Source organism: Buteo buteo, chromosome 6, assembly GCF_964188355.1.
Source record: "Buteo buteo chromosome 6, bButBut1.hap1.1, whole genome shotgun sequence".
Classification (NCBI taxonomy): Eukaryota; Metazoa; Chordata; class Aves; order Accipitriformes; family Accipitridae; genus Buteo; species Buteo buteo.
The window spans coordinates 45,792,422-45,804,923 of record NC_134176.1 but is presented as its reverse complement, the minus strand read 5'-3'; positions in this window follow the sequence as shown (position 1 = coordinate 45,804,923).

Genomic DNA, 12,502 nt, shown 5'->3' with positions numbered 1-12,502 from the left:
CTCACGGGGCTCAGTCTCGGCAAGCCTCTTTTTGAAAAGGTGAACGGTCGGATCCTTCTCCCACGAGGAAGGGCCCAGCCCTGAAAGCTCTTGCTGCTCTTCACTGTCCCTTGGCACCCTACCTACAGGCACAACAGCACTGGGGATCTGTGCTTTCCCAGAGACTGAACATCTCACGGCGCAAAGTCTCGGCAGAGCCTCTTTTTTTTGGAAAAGGCGAACGGTCGGATCCTTCTCCCACGAGGAAGGGCCCAGCCCTGAAAGCTCTTGCTGCTCTTCACCGCCCCTTGGCACCCTACCTACAGGCACAACAGCACTGGGGATCTGTGCTTTCCCAGAGACGGAACATCTCACGGGGCTCAGTCTCGGCAAGCCTCTTTCTGAAAAGGCGAACGGTCGGATTCTTCTCCCACGAGGAAGGGCCCAGCCCTGAAAGCTCTTGCTGCTCTTCACTGTCCCTTGGCACCCTACCTACAGGCACAACAGCACTGGGGATCTGTGCTTTGCCAGAGACGGAACATCTCACGGGGCTCAGTCTCGGCAAGCCTCTTTCTGAAAAGGCGAACGGTGCGATCCTTCTCCCACGAGGAAGGGCCCAGCCCTGAAAGCTCTTGCTACTCTTCACCGCCCCTTGGCACCCTACCTACAGGCACAACAGCACTGGGGATCTGTGCTTTCCCAGAGACGGAATATCTCACGGGGCTCAGTCTCGGCAAGCCTCTTTCTGAAAAGGCGAACGGTCGGATCCTTCTCCCACGAGGAAGGGCCCAGCCCTGAAAGCTCTTGCTGCTCTTCACCGTCCCTTGTGGCCCTACCTACAGGCACAACAGCAGTGGGGATCTGTGCTTTCCCAGAGACGGAACATCTCACGGGGCTCAGTCTCGGCAAGCCTCTTTCTGAAAAGGCGAACGGTCGGATCCTTCTCCCACGAGGAAGGGCCCAGCCCTGAAAGCTCTTGCTGCTCTTCACCGTCCCTTGGCACCCTACCTACAGGCACAACAGCACTGGGGATCTATGCTTTCGCAGAGACGGAACGTCTCGTAGTGCTACGCCTCGGCAGAGCCTCTTTTTTTTGGAAAAGGCGAACGGTCGGATCCTTCTCCCACGAGGAAGGGCCCAGCCCTGAAAGCTCTTGCTGCTCTTCACCGTCCCTTGGCACCCTACCTACAGGCACAACAGCACTGGGGATCTGTGCTTTGCCAGAGACGGAACATCTCACGGGGCTCAGTCTCGGCAAGCCTCTTTCTGAAAAGGCGAACGGTGCGATCCTTCTCCCACGAGGAAGGGCCCAGCCCTGAAAGCTCTTGCTGCTCTTCACCGTCCCTTGGCACCCTACCTACAGGCACAACAGCACTGGGGATCTGTGCTTTCCCAGAGACGGAACATCTCACGGGGCTCAGTCTCGGCAAGCCTCTTTCTGAAAAGGCGAATGGTCGGATCCTTCTCCCACGAGGAAGGGCCCAGCCCTGAAAGCTCTTGCTGCTCTTCACCGTCCCTTGGCAGCCTACCTACAGGCACAACAGCACTGGGGATCTGTGCTTTCCCAGAGACGGAATATCTCACGGGGCTCAGTCTCGGCAAGCCTCTTTCTGAAAAGGCGAACGGTCGGATACTTGTCCCACGAGGAAGGGCCCAGCCCTGAAAGCTCTTGCTGCTCTTCACCGTCCCTTGGCACCCTACCTACAGGCACAACAGCACTGGGGATCTGTGCTTTCCCAGAGACGGAACATCTCACGGGGCTCAGTCTCGGCAAGCCTCTTTCTGAAAAGGCGAACGGTCGGATCCTTCTCCCACGAGGAAGGGCCCAGCCCTGAAAGCTCTTGCTGCTCTTCACCGTCCCTTGGCACCCTACCTACAGGCACAACAGCACTGGGGATCTGTGCTTTCCCAGAGACGGAACATCTCACGGCGCTCAGTCTCGGCAAGCCTCTTTCTGAAAAGACGAACGGTGCGATCCATCTCCCCCGAGGAAGGGCCCAGCCCTGAAAGCTCTTGCTGCTCTTCACCGCCCCTTGGCACCCTACCTACAGGCACAACAGCACTGGGGATCTGTGCTTTCCCAGAGACGGAACATCTCACGGGGCTCAGTCTCGGCAAGCCTCTTTCTGAAAAGGCGAACGGTCGGATCCTTCTCCCACGAGGAAGGGCCCAGCCCTGAAAGCTCTTGCTGCTCTTCACCGTCCCTTGGCACCCTACCTACAGGCACAACAGCACTGGGGATCTGTGCTTTCCCAGAGACGGAATATCTCACGGGGCTCAGTCTCGGCAAGCCTCTTTCTGAAAAGGTGAACGGTCGGATCCTTCTCCCACGAGGAAGGGCCCAGCCCTGAAAGCTCTTGCTGCTCTTCACCGTCCCTTGGCACCCTACCTACAGGCACAACAGCACTGGGGATCTGTGCTTTCCCAGAGACGGAACATCTCACGGGGCTCAGTCTCGGCAAGCCTCTTTCTGAAAAGGCGAACGGTCGGATCCTTCTCCCACGAGGAAGGGCCCAGCCCTGAAAGCTCTTGCTGCTCTTCACCGTCCCTTGTGGCCCTACCTACAGGCACAACAGCAGTGGGGATCTGTGCTTTCCCAGAGACGGAACATCTCACGGGGCTCAGTCTCGGCAAGCCTGTTTCTGAAAAGGCGAACGGTCGGATACTTGTCCCACGAGGAAGGGCCCAGCCCTGAAAGCTCTTGCTGCTCTTCACCGCCCCTTGGCACCCTACCTACAGGCACAACAGCACTGGGGATCTATGCTTTCGCAGAGACGGAACATCTCGTAGTGCTACGCCTCGGCAGAGCCTCTTTTTTTTGGAAAAGGCGAACGGTCGGATCCTTCTCCCACGAGGAAGGGCCCAGCCCTGAAAGCTCTTGCTGCTCTTCACCGCCCCTTGGCACCCTACCTACAGGCACAACAGCACTGGGGATCTGTGCTTTCCCAGAGACGGAACATCTCACGGTGCTCAGTCTCGGCAAGCCTCTTTCTGAAAAGGCGAACGGTCGGATTCTTCTCCCACGAGGAAGGGCCCAGCCCTGAAAGCTCTTGCTGCTCTTCACTGTCCCTTGGCACCCTACCTACAGGCACAACAGCACTGGGGATCTGTGCTTTGCCAGAGACGGAACATCTCACGGGGCTCAGTCTCGGCAAGCCTCTTTCTGAAAAGGCGAACGGTGCGATCCTTCTCCCACGAGGAAGGGCCCAGCCCTGAAAGCTCTTGCTACTCTTCACCGCCCCTTGGCACCCTACCTACAGGCACAACAGCACTGGGGATCTGTGCTTTCCCAGAGACGGAACATCTCACGGCGCTCAGTCTCGGCAAGCCTCTTTCTGAAAAGGCGAACGGTCGGATACTTCTCCCACGAGGAAGGGCCCAGCCCTGAAAGCTCTTGCTGCTCTTCACCGCCCCTTGTGGCCCTACCTACAGGCACAACAGCACTGGGGATCTGTGCTTTCCCAGAGACGGAATATCTCACGGGGCTCAGTCTCGGCAAGCCTCTTTCTGAAAAGGCGAACGGTCGGATCCTTCTCCCACGAGGAAGGGCCCAGCCCTGAAAGCTCTTGCTGCTCTTCACCGTCCCTTGTGGCCCTACCTACAGGCACAACAGCACTGGGGATCTGTGCTTTCCCAGAGACGGAACATCTCGTGGCGCTACGCCTCGGCAGAGCCTCTTTTTTCTGGAAAAGGCGAACGGTCGGATCCTTCTCCCACGAGGAAGGGCCCAGCCCTGAAAGCTCTTGCTGCTCTTCACCGCCCCTTGGCACCCTACCTACAGGCACAACAGCACTGGGGATCTGTGCTTTCCCAGAGACGGAACATCTCACGGGGCTCAGTCTCGGCAAGCCTCTTTCTGAAAAGGCGAACGGTCGGATACTTGTCCCACGAGGAAGGGCCCAGCCCTGAAAGCTCTTGCTGCTCTTCACCGTCCCTTGTGGCCCTACCTACAGGCACAACAGCAGTGGGGATCTGTGCTTTCCCAGAGACGGAACATCTCACGGGGCTCAGTCTCGGCAAGCCTCTTTCTGAAAAGGCGAACGGTCGGATCCTTCTCCCACGAGGAAGGGCCAAGCCCTGAAAGCTCTTGCTGCTCTTCACCGTCCCTTGTGGCCCTACCTACAGGCACAACAGCACTGGGGATCTGTGCTTTCCCAGAGACGGAATATCTCACGGCGCTCAGTCTTGGCAAGCCTCTTTCTGAAAAGGCGAACGGTCGGATCCTTCTCCCACGAGGAAGGGCCCAGCCCTGAAAGCTCTTGCTGCTCTTCACCGCCCCTTGGCACCCTACCTACAGGCACAACAGCACTGGGGATCTGTGCTTTCCCAGAGACGGAACATCTCACGGGGCTCAGTCTCGGCAAGCCTCTTTCTGAAAAGACGAACGGTGCGATCCTTCTCCCACGACGAAGGGCCCAGCCCTGAAAGCTCTTGCTGCTGTTCACCGTCCCTTGGCACCCTACCTACAGGCACAACAGCACTGGGGATCTGTGCTTTCCCAGAGACGGAACATCTCACGGGGCTCAGTCTCGGCAAGCCTCTTTCTGAAAAGGCGAACGGTCGGATCCTTCTCCCACGAGGAAGGGCCCAGCCCTGAAAGCTCTTGCTGCTCTTCACCGTCCCTTGGCACCCTACCTACAGGCACAACAGCACTGGGGATCTGTGCTTTCCCAGAGACGGAACATCTCACGGCGCTCAGTCTCGGCAAGCCTCTTTCTGAAAAGGCGAACGGTCGGATCCTTCTCCCACGAGGAAGGGCCCAGCCCTGAAAGCTCTTGCTGCTCTTCACCGTCCCTTGGCACCCTACCTACAGGCACAACAGCACTGGGGATCTGTGCTTTCCCAGAGACGGAACATCTCGTGGCGCTACGCCTCGGCAGAGCCTCTTTTTTCTGGAAAAGGCGAACGGTCGGATCCTTCTCCCACGAGGAAGGGCCCAGCCCTGAAAGCTCTTGCTGCTCTTCACCGTCCCTTGGCACCCTACCTACAGGCACAACAGCACTGGGGATCTGTGCTTTCCCAGAGACGGAACATCTCACGGGGCTCAGTCTCGGCAAGCCTCTTTCTGAAAAGGCAAACGGTCGGATCCTTCTCCCACGAGGAAGGGCCCAGCCCTGAAAGCTCTTGCTGCTCTTCACCGTCCCTTGGCAGCCTACCTACAGGCACAACAGCACTGGGGATCTGTGCTTTCCCAGAGACGGAACATCTCACGGCTCTCAGTCTCGGCAAGCCTCTTTCTGAAAAGGCGAACGGTCGGATCCTTCTCCCACGAGGAAGGGCCCAGCCCTGAAAGCTCTTGCTGCTCTTCACCGTCCCTTGTGGCCCTACCTACAGGCACAACAGCACTGGGGATCTGTGCTTTCCCAGAGACGGAACATCTCACAGGGCTCAGTCTCGGCAAGCCTCTTTCTGAAAAGGCGAACGGTCGGATCCTTCTCCCCCGAGGAAGGGCCCAGCCCTGAAACCTCTTGCTGCTCTTCACCACCCCTTGGCACCCTACCTACAGGCACAACAGCACTGGGGATCTGTGCTTTCCCAGAGACGGAACATCTCACGGGGCTCAGTCTCGGCAAGCCTCTTTCTGAAAAGGCAAACGGTCGGATCCTTCTCCCACGAGGAAGGGCCCAGCCCTGAAAGCTCTTGCTGCTCTTCACCGTCCCTTGGCAGCCTACCTACAGGCACAACAGCACTGGGGATCTATGCTTTCGCAGAGACGGAACATCTCGTAGTGCTACGCCTCGGCAGAGCCTCTTTTTTTTGGAAAAGGCGAACGGTCGGATCCTTCTCCCACGAGGAAGGGCCCAGCCCTGAAAGCTCTTGCTGCTCTTCACCGCCCCTTGGCACCCTACCTACAGGCACAACAGCACTGGGGATCTGTGCTTTCCCAGAGACGGAACATCTCACGGGGCTCAGTCTCGGCAAGCCTCTTTCTGAAAAGGCGAACGGTCGGATTCTTCTCCCACGAGGAAGGGCCCAGCCCTGAAAGCTCTTGCTGCTCTTCACTGTCCCTTGGCACCCTACCTACAGGCACAACAGCACTGGGGATCTGTGCTTTGCCAGAGACGGAACATCTCACGGGGCTCAGTCTCGGCAAGCCTCTTTCTGAAAAGGCGAACGGTGCGATCCTTCTCCCACGAGGAAGGGCCCAGCCCTGAAAGCTCTTGCTACTCTTCACCGCCCCTTGGCACCCTACCTACAGGCACAACAGCACTGGGGATCTGTGCTTTCCCAGAGACGGAACATCTCACGGCGCTCAGTCTCGGCAAGCCTCTTTCTGAAAAGGCGAACGGTCGGATACTTCTCCCACGAGGAAGGGCCCAGCCCTGAAAGCTCTTGCTGCTCTTCACCGCCCCTTGTGGCCCTACCTACAGGCACAACAGCACTGGGGATCTGTGCTTTCCCAGAGACGGAATATCTCACGGGGCTCAGTCTCGGCAAGCCTCTTTCTGAAAAGGCGAACGGTCGGATCCTTCTCCCACGAGGAAGGGCCCAGCCCTGAAAGCTCTTGCTGCTCTTCACCGTCCCTTGTGGCCCTACCTACAGGCACAACAGCACTGGGGATCTGTGCTTTCCCAGAGACGGAACATCTCGTGGCGCTACGCCTCGGCAGAGCCTCTTTTTTCTGGAAAAGGCGAACGGTCGGATCCTTCTCCCACGAGGAAGGGCCCAGCCCTGAAAGCTCTTGCTGCTCTTCACCGCCCCTTGGCACCCTACCTACAGGCACAACAGCACTGGGGATCTGTGCTTTCCCAGAGACGGAACATCTCACGGGGCTCAGTCTCGGCAAGCCTCTTTCTGAAAAGGCGAACGGTCGGATACTTGTCCCACGAGGAAGGGCCCAGCCCTGAAAGCTCTTGCTGCTCTTCACCGTCCCTTGTGGCCCTACCTACAGGCACAACAGCAGTGGGGATCTGTGCTTTCCCAGAGACGGAACATCTCACGGGGCTCAGTCTCGGCAAGCCTCTTTCTGAAAAGGCGAACGGTCGGATCCTTCTCCCACGAGGAAGGGCCAAGCCCTGAAAGCTCTTGCTGCTCTTCACCGTCCCTTGTGGCCCTACCTACAGGCACAACAGCACTGGGGATCTGTGCTTTCCCAGAGACGGAATATCTCACGGCGCTCAGTCTTGGCAAGCCTCTTTCTGAAAAGGCGAACGGTCGGATCCTTCTCCCACGAGGAAGGGCCCAGCCCTGAAAGCTCTTGCTGCTCTTCACCGCCCCTTGGCACCCTACCTACAGGCACAACAGCACTGGGGATCTGTGCTTTCCCAGAGACGGAACATCTCACGGGGCTCAGTCTCGGCAAGCCTCTTTCTGAAAAGACGAACGGTGCGATCCTTCTCCCACGACGAAGGGCCCAGCCCTGAAAGCTCTTGCTGCTGTTCACCGTCCCTTGGCACCCTACCTACAGGCACAACAGCACTGGGGATCTGTGCTTTCCCAGAGACGGAACATCTCACGGGGCTCAGTCTCGGCAAGCCTCTTTCTGAAAAGGCGAACGGTCGGATCCTTCTCCCACGAGGAAGGGCCCAGCCCTGAAAGCTCTTGCTGCTCTTCACCGTCCCTTGGCACCCTACCTACAGGCACAACAGCACTGGGGATCTGTGCTTTCCCAGAGACGGAATATCTCACGGGGCTCAGTCTCGGCAAGCCTCTTTCTGAAAAGGTGAACGGTCGGATCCTTCTCCCACGAGGAAGGGCCCAGCCCTGAAAGCTCTTGCTGCTCTTCACCGTCCCTTGGCACCCTACCTACAGGCACAACAGCACTGGGGATCTGTGCTTTCCCAGAGACGGAACATCTCACGGGGCTCAGTCTCGGCAAGCCTCTTTCTGAAAAGGCGAACGGTCGGATCCTTCTCCCACGAGGAAGGGCCCAGCCCTGAAAGCTCTTGCTGCTCTTCACCGTCCCTTGTGGCCCTACCTACAGGCACAACAGCAGTGGGGATCTGTGCTTTCCCAGAGACGGAACATCTCACGGGGCTCAGTCTCGGCAAGCCTGTTTCTGAAAAGGCGAACGGTCGGATACTTGTCCCACGAGGAAGGGCCCAGCCCTGAAAGCTCTTGCTGCTCTTCACCGCCCCTTGGCACCCTACCTACAGGCACAACAGCACTGGGGATCTATGCTTTCGCAGAGACGGAACATCTCGTAGTGCTACGCCTCGGCAGAGCCTCTTTTTTTTGGAAAAGGCGAACGGTCGGATCCTTCTCCCACGAGGAAGGGCCCAGCCCTGAAAGCTCTTGCTGCTCTTCACCGCCCCTTGGCACCCTACCTACAGGCACAACAGCACTGGGGATCTGTGCTTTCCCAGAGACGGAACATCTCACGGTGCTCAGTCTCGGCAAGCCTCTTTCTGAAAAGGCGAACGGTCGGATTCTTCTCCCACGAGGAAGGGCCCAGCCCTGAAAGCTCTTGCTGCTCTTCACTGTCCCTTGGCACCCTACCTACAGGCACAACAGCACTGGGGATCTGTGCTTTGCCAGAGACGGAACATCTCACGGGGCTCAGTCTCGGCAAGCCTCTTTCTGAAAAGGCGAACGGTGCGATCCTTCTCCCACGAGGAAGGGCCCAGCCCTGAAAGCTCTTGCTACTCTTCACCGCCCCTTGGCACCCTACCTACAGGCACAACAGCACTGGGGATCTGTGCTTTCCCAGAGACGGAACATCTCACGGCGCTCAGTCTCGGCAAGCCTCTTTCTGAAAAGGCGAACGGTCGGATACTTCTCCCACGAGGAAGGGCCCAGCCCTGAAAGCTCTTGCTGCTCTTCACCGCCCCTTGTGGCCCTACCTACAGGCACAACAGCACTGGGGATCTGTGCTTTCCCAGAGACGGAATATCTCACGGGGCTCAGTCTCGGCAAGCCTCTTTCTGAAAAGGCGAACGGTCGGATCCTTCTCCCACGAGGAAGGGCCCAGCCCTGAAAGCTCTTGCTGCTCTTCACCGTCCCTTGTGGCCCTACCTACAGGCACAACAGCACTGGGGATCTGTGCTTTCCCAGAGACGGAACATCTCGTGGCGCTACGCCTCGGCAGAGCCTCTTTTTTCTGGAAAAGGCGAACGGTCGGATCCTTCTCCCACGAGGAAGGGCCCAGCCCTGAAAGCTCTTGCTGCTCTTCACCGCCCCTTGGCACCCTACCTACAGGCACAACAGCACTGGGGATCTGTGCTTTCCCAGAGACGGAACATCTCACGGGGCTCAGTCTCGGCAAGCCTCTTTCTGAAAAGGCGAACGGTCGGATACTTGTCCCACGAGGAAGGGCCCAGCCCTGAAAGCTCTTGCTGCTCTTCACCGTCCCTTGTGGCCCTACCTACAGGCACAACAGCAGTGGGGATCTGTGCTTTCCCAGAGACGGAACATCTCACGGGGCTCAGTCTCGGCAAGCCTCTTTCTGAAAAGGCGAACGGTCGGATCCTTCTCCCACGAGGAAGGGCCAAGCCCTGAAAGCTCTTGCTGCTCTTCACCGTCCCTTGTGGCCCTACCTACAGGCACAACAGCACTGGGGATCTGTGCTTTCCCAGAGACGGAATATCTCACGGCGCTCAGTCTTGGCAAGCCTCTTTCTGAAAAGGCGAACGGTCGGATCCTTCTCCCACGAGGAAGGGCCCAGCCCTGAAAGCTCTTGCTGCTCTTCACCGCCCCTTGGCACCCTACCTACAGGCACAACAGCACTGGGGATCTGTGCTTTCCCAGAGACGGAACATCTCACGGGGCTCAGTCTCGGCAAGCCTCTTTCTGAAAAGACGAACGGTGCGATCCTTCTCCCACGACGAAGGGCCCAGCCCTGAAAGCTCTTGCTGCTGTTCACCGTCCCTTGGCACCCTACCTACAGGCACAACAGCACTGGGGATCTGTGCTTTCCCAGAGACGGAACATCTCACGGGGCTCAGTCTCGGCAAGCCTCTTTCTGAAAAGGCGAACGGTCGGATCCTTCTCCCACGAGGAAGGGCCCAGCCCTGAAAGCTCTTGCTGCTCTTCACCGTCCCTTGGCACCCTACCTACAGGCACAACAGCACTGGGGATCTGTGCTTTCCCAGAGACGGAACATCTCACGGCGCTCAGTCTCGGCAAGCCTCTTTCTGAAAAGGCGAACGGTCGGATCCTTCTCCCACGAGGAAGGGCCCAGCCCTGAAAGCTCTTGCTGCTCTTCACCGTCCCTTGGCACCCTACCTACAGGCACAACAGCACTGGGGATCTGTGCTTTCCCAGAGACGGAACATCTCGTGGCGCTACGCCTCGGCAGAGCCTCTTTTTTCTGGAAAAGGCGAACGGTCGGATCCTTCTCCCACGAGGAAGGGCCCAGCCCTGAAAGCTCTTGCTGCTCTTCACCGTCCCTTGGCACCCTACCTACAGGCACAACAGCACTGGGGATCTGTGCTTTCCCAGAGACGGAACATCTCACGGGGCTCAGTCTCGGCAAGCCTCTTTCTGAAAAGGCAAACGGTCGGATCCTTCTCCCACGAGGAAGGGCCCAGCCCTGAAAGCTCTTGCTGCTCTTCACCGTCCCTTGGCAGCCTACCTACAGGCACAACAGCACTGGGGATCTGTGCTTTCCCAGAGACGGAACATCTCACGGCTCTCAGTCTCGGCAAGCCTCTTTCTGAAAAGGCGAACGGTCGGATCCTTCTCCCACGAGGAAGGGCCCAGCCCTGAAAGCTCTTGCTGCTCTTCACCGTCCCTTGTGGCCCTACCTACAGGCACAACAGCACTGGGGATCTGTGCTTTCCCAGAGACGGAACATCTCACAGGGCTCAGTCTCGGCAAGCCTCTTTCTGAAAAGGCGAACGGTCGGATCCTTCTCCCCCGAGGAAGGGCCCAGCCCTGAAACCTCTTGCTGCTCTTCACCACCCCTTGGCACCCTACCTACAGGCACAACAGCACTGGGGATCTGTGCTTTCCCAGAGACGGAACATCTCACGGGGCTCAGTCTCGGCAAGCCTCTTTCTGAAAAGGCAAACGGTCGGATCCTTCTCCCACGAGGAAGGGCCCAGCCCTGAAAGTTCTTGCTGCTCTTCACCGTCCCTTGGCAGCCTACCTACAGGCACAACAGCACTGGGGATCTATGCTTTCGCAGAGACGGAACATCTCGTAGTGCTACGCCTCGGCAGAGCCTCTTTTTTTTGGAAAAGGCGAACGGTCGGATCCTTCTCCCACGAGGAAGGGCCCAGCCCTGAAAGCTCTTGCTGCTCTTCACCGCCCCTTGGCACCCTACCTACAGGCACAACAGCACTGGGGATCTGTGCTTTCCCAGAGACGGAACATCTCACGGGGCTCAGTCTCGGCAAGCCTCTTTCTGAAAAGGCGAACGGTCGGATTCTTCTCCCACGAGGAAGGGCCCAGCCCTGAAAGCTCTTGCTGCTCTTCACTGTCCCTTGGCACCCTACCTACAGGCACAACAGCACTGGGGATCTGTGCTTTGCCAGAGACGGAACATCTCACGGGGCTCAGTCTCGGCAAGCCTCTTTCTGAAAAGGCGAACGGTGCGATCCTTCTCCCACGAGGAAGGGCCCAGCCCTGAAAGCTCTTGCTACTCTTCACCGCCCCTTGGCACCCTACCTACAGGCACAACAGCACTGGGGATCTGTGCTTTCCCAGAGACGGAACATCTCACGGCGCTCAGTCTCGGCAAGCCTCTTTCTGAAAAGGCGAACGGTCGGATACTTCTCCCACGAGGAAGGGCCCAGCCCTGAAAGCTCTTGCTGCTCTTCACCGCCCCTTGTGGCCCTACCTACAGGCACAACAGCACTGGGGATCTGTGCTTTCCCAGAGACGGAATATCTCACGGGGCTCAGTCTCGGCAAGCCTCTTTCTGAAAAGGCGAACGGTCGGATCCTTCTCCCACGAGGAAGGGCCCAGCCCTGAAAGCTCTTGCTGCTCTTCACCGTCCCTTGTGGCCCTACCTACAGGCACAACAGCACTGGGGATCTGTGCTTTCCCAGAGACGGAACATCTCGTGGCGCTACGCCTCGGCAGAGCCTCTTTTTTCTGGAAAAGGCGAACGGTCGGATCCTTCTCCCACGAGGAAGGGCCCAGCCCTGAAAGCTCTTGCTGCTCTTCACCGCCCCTTGGCACCCTACCTACAGGCACAACAGCACTGGGGATCTGTGCTTTCCCAGAGACGGAACATCTCACGGGGCTCAGTCTCGGCAAGCCTCTTTCTGAAAAGGCGAACGGTCGGATACTTGTCCCACGAGGAAGGGCCCAGCCCTGAAAGCTCTTGCTGCTCTTCACCGTCCCTTGTGGCCCTACCTACAGGCACAACAGCAGTGGGGATCTGTGCTTTCCCAGAGACGGAACATCTCACGGGGCTCAGTCTCGGCAAGCCTCTTTCTGAAAAGGCGAACGGTCGGATCCTTCTCCCACGAGGAAGGGCCAAGCCCTGAAAGCTCTTGCTGCTCTTCACCGTCCCTTGTGGCCCTACCTACAGGCACAACAGCACTGGGGATCTGTGCTTTCCCAGAGACGGAATATCTCACGGCGCTCAGTCTTGGCAAGCCTCTTTCTGAAAAGGCGAACGGTCGGATCCTTC